Below are 4,669 nucleotides of genomic sequence, written 5' to 3'. Positions count from 1 at the left end.
TAGACTAAACAATGTTTCTGTGCTTTCAGTTTCTGACCTTAATAACTAATCTATGCAATATATCGGGTGTGACTGCTTTTATTTTCTATTTCTGGTACAATACTAGCCTGCAAGCAGGAAAGAAATGATAAGGCAGGGAGTACATGTAACATTATGAGAAAACAGTGCTGAGCATGCTTCTGACTACTAACAACAGGCCAAACCATGGTCTCACACTGCCACCTACTGGTACAAAAATGGAGCATCAGCTACAAATATCCCAGACTAGTTACCAGGTCTATAGTTAAAACTAGTTAATTTAGAGGATTTTCAAAAGAAAATATCACTTACATTTAAAGTAAAATAGCTGAAATATAAGTTAATTCACATAAGTGTGATTAGACGTTAGTGGCTATCACACACACACACATTCATACTGTTGCTCTTTGATTAGATAACTCTATGGCTGCTGTCAATATACAGGCGAAGCTTACGGGTTATGCAGCCAACTTTGTAAGTTGGAACATTAAGTCTATGAATCACCCTGTTAAGCACAAAAAGGTGCTTACACAACTGAAAAAATCTGATATGTCTTTTCCACAGGGGACTCACCTTTGTATAGCAGACCGATATAGATTGAAGACTGGTTGGGTTGGCCAAATAGTCCATTCCAACTTTAACTCTAAGACAGAGGGGTGGCCATCCTTATGGGTAAAAACGTCCCATTTCCTGTATCAACCATTTTATCTGATCCTATGGGTCCTTATTATGGGTCCGTATTACTGTGGTTGGCCAACATTATGGACTTTATGGACAACTTTATGAACTGATTTAAGCCAACATTTACGCCCCCAAATGGGATGATGAAACCTTAATTGTCTATTAATTCTCGTGAATTCTGGATATGACAACACACAATCTCATTTTAGCTGGAGGTACAAGCTGTGTGCTCTCTAACCTAGAAAGAAGCTCTAATAAGGATACTCATCCAGGGCATGCTCCGACTATATTCCTGTCCACAAAATGTTCTATTGGATAAATTCATTTGTCACTGATAAATGTCCTCTTCCACTTATTGAAACTTGCAATTATCAATCTATTGTTATTTCAGATCATACCCCCCTATTGATGAGATGGGGGTTGGATGCCTCACTGCCCTCCGCCTCTGGCAGTGGCCCTTTCTACTAAGGAGGCAAGAGTTCTGCATGTCCTGGTGACCCTCCACCTGTTTCACAGGTGGGTGCAGCCTGATCTATCTAGTGAAAGTCTAGACAGACCAGACCAGCTCAACCACACAGACACTTCCTACCTGATTTGAGGACAAAAGCAGAGTATGCAATATGTGGGACAAACAAACACACACACACACACAAATGGCAAATGTGAGATCATGGGAATCTAAGCAGCTTGAACCGAAAGTGACTAAAAATTGTCAAGGCTGAGCAGGACTCAAGCGCAGACTACGAATCACAATAAACATTTTTTTTATTTACATGACACAGAGTGCACTATATACAAGTGGGGAGAAGGGGTCCAGCGAATCCAGAGGTCCATGGAGGGTGGGGGGCTCCAAAGGCTCACTGCAACTGCCACACTCACGAACAGGGTCTCAAGGCGGGGCACGGAAAATCTATATACAAGGAGAAAATGTTAAATGCCAAGCAAAGCACAAAGAGAAATCAAAATATTTCCAAAGCTAGAATTGCACTAACGAATGTTACACAGTAGTCCAGCGACAAAGGGCTCCAAGCAACTGCCTTCAGAAGTGGCTGGTAAACAGGATGATGAACCTCAGGTGAGAAATTGCTTGCAGGTGTGAGGACAGCAACCGGGAGCCCATGATTAGGTCCACCCAGGCATCGCGTTGTGAGCAGGGAAGCAAGAAAGAAAGTGAGAGAAACAAAAACAAATACATATACATGTAGCGTAACTGGACCATGACAGTAATATTTCAGTTTGATCAACCATCTCAACAAGTTCAATTACTTTCTTTTCAAGCTGCTTACACTACATTGACTTTTGTTTTTACACAATCTCAGAAGAGGAGAGCCACTGAGGGAACGCCTTCCGCCCTCGGACGCCTCCACCGTGACCTCCACTTCTGAGAGGAATTGCCCACAGATCAAGCATGGAGTGTGCCTGAATGGACATACAGAACTCCAAGGTTCGGCCCAGTGTTGAGGGTTTTCCCAAAGGAGAGGGCCCGGCGGGCGGTGCCTCACAGCCCTCTGCCTCTGGGAGTGGCCCCTTTCTACTAAGGAGGCAAGAGGTGGCCAGGAGTCTGTCAGCGAGTTCTGCATGTCCTGGTGACCCTCCACCTGTTTCACAGGTGGGTGCAGCCTGATCTATCTAGTGAAAGTCTAGACAGACCAGACCAGCTCAACCACACAGACACTTCCTACCTGATTTGAGGACAAAAGCAGAGTATGCAATATGTGGGACACACACACACACACACACACACACACACACACACACACACACACACACACACACACACACACACACACACACAGATCAGTTGAAAGGGACAGAAGAAATGGCAAAAGTGAGAATATCTCACACACACACAACAGAGGGGGAAGAGATAGAGAAATTGGCAAATGTGAGATCATGCTAAGCAGCTTGAACTGAAAGTGACTGGAAATGTTTACGTTAGATCAGCCACCCATCCATTCTCTGCTGTGTTTCTTTTCCAGTGTCACAGGGCAGCTCGAGCCTATCCCAGCTATCTTAGGGCGAGAAGCAGGGTGCACCCTCGACAGGTCACCAGTCTGTTACAGGGCTAACACATAGACGCAGAAAACCATTCGCACCTATCGCCAATTTACACTCTTCGATTACCTGTTGCCACTAACTGCAGGTCGTTGGACTGTGGCAGGAAGCCGGAGTACAAGGAAAGAACCCACGCAAACACAGGAAGAACATGCAAACTCCACACAGAGCGACGGTAGAGCTGAACTCAAGACCTTCTTCCTGTGCGGTAACGGTGCTAACCACTGTGCCGCCCGCGTGTGAGCAACCGTCTCCCAGAAATTTAAAAAAGTTCAGTTACTTTCTTTCAAGCTGCTTACACTACATTAACTTTTGTTTTTACACAATCTCAGAAGAGGAGAGCCACTGAGGGAACGCCTTCCGCCCTCGGACGCCTCCACCGTGACCTCCACTTCTGAGAGGAATTGCCCACAGATCAAGCATGGAGTGTGCCTGAATGGACATACAGAACTCCAAGGTTCGGCCCAGTGTTGAGGGTTTTCCCAAAGGAGAGGGCCCGGCGGGCGGTGCCTCACAGCCCTCTGCCTCTGGGAGTGGCCCCTTTCTACTAAGGAGGCAAGAGGTGGCCAGGAGTCTGTCAGCGAGTTCTGCATGTCCTGGTGACCCTCCACCTGTTTCACAGGTGGGTGCAGCCTGATCTATCTAGTGAAAGTCTAGACAGACCAGACCAGCTCAACCACACAGACACTTCCTACCTGATTTGAGGACAAAAGCAGAGTATGCAATATGTGGGACACACACACACACACACACACACACACACACACACACAGATCAGTTGAAAGGGACAGAAGAAATGGCAAAAGTGAGAATATCTCACACACACACAACAGAGGGGGAAGAGATAGAGAAATTGGCAAATGTGAGATCATGCTAAGCAGCTTGAACTGAAAGTGACTGGAAATGTTTACGTTAGATCAGCCACCCATCCATTCTCTGCTGTGTTTCTTTTCCAGTGTCACAGGGCAGCTCGAACCTATCCCAGCTATCTTAGGGCGAGAAGCAGGGTGCACCCTCGACAGGTCACCAGTCTGTTACAGGGCTAACACATAGACGCAGAAAACCATTCGCACCTATCGCCAATTTACACTCTTCGATTACCTATTGCCACTAACTGCAGGTCGTTGGACTGTGGCAGGAAGCCGAAGTACTAGGAAAGAACCCACGCAAAAACAGGAAGAACATGCAAACTCCACACAGAGCGACGGTAGAGCTGAACTCAAGACCTTCTTCCTGTGCGGTAACGGTGCTAACCACTGTACCGCCCGCGTGTGAGCAACCGTCTCCCAGAAATTTAAAAAAGTTCAGTTACTTTCTTTCAAGCTGCTTACACTACATTGACTTTTGTTTTTACAGAATCTCAGAAGAGGAGAGCCACTGAGGGAACGCCTTCCGCCCTCGGACGCCTCCACCGTGACCTCCACTTCTGAGAGGAATTGCCCACAGATCAAGCATGGAGTGTGCCTGAATGGACATACAGAACTCCAAGGTTCGGCCCAGTGTTGAGGGTTTTCCCAAAGGAGAGGGCCCGGCGGGCGGTGCCTCACAGCCCTCTGCCTCTGGGAGTGGCCCCTTTCTACTAAGGAGGCAAGAGGTGGCCAGGAGTCTGTCAGCGAGTTCTGCATGTCCTGGTGACCCTCCACCTGTTTCACAGGTGGGTGCAGCCTGATCTATCTAGTGAAAGTCTAGACAGACCAGACCAGCTCAACCACACAGACACTTCCTACCTGATTTGAGGACAAAAGCAGAGTATGCAATATGTGGGACACACACACACACACACACACACACACACACACACACACACACACACACACACACACAGATCAGTTGAAAGGGACAGAAGAAATGGCAAAAGTGAGAATATCTCACACACACACAACAGAGGGGGAAGAGATAGAGAAATTGGCAAATG

At 46.9% G+C, this 4,669-nt stretch overlaps 1 long non-coding RNA gene across 1 annotated transcript; it reads right to left on the bottom strand.

The window, feature by feature from the left end:
• Positions 1-758: 758 nt before the first annotated feature.
• On the bottom strand, positions 759-3,704 carry LOC145432323 (uncharacterized). The gene is made up of 2 exons (XR_013912612.1): positions 1,692-3,704; positions 759-1,609 (listed from the first exon to the last, which is right to left on the bottom strand). It is a non-coding gene; the product is annotated as an uncharacterized LOC145432323 (long non-coding RNA).
• Positions 3,705-4,669: the final 965 nt, after the last annotated feature.

The sequence above is a fragment of the Astatotilapia calliptera genome, chromosome 12, assembly GCF_964374335.1.
Source record: "Astatotilapia calliptera chromosome 12, fAstCal68.1, whole genome shotgun sequence".
NCBI classification, from domain to species: Eukaryota; Metazoa; Chordata; class Actinopteri; order Cichliformes; family Cichlidae; genus Astatotilapia; species Astatotilapia calliptera.
Note: the sequence above shows the minus strand (reverse complement) of the source record. Positions and strands in the feature narration are given on the sequence as shown.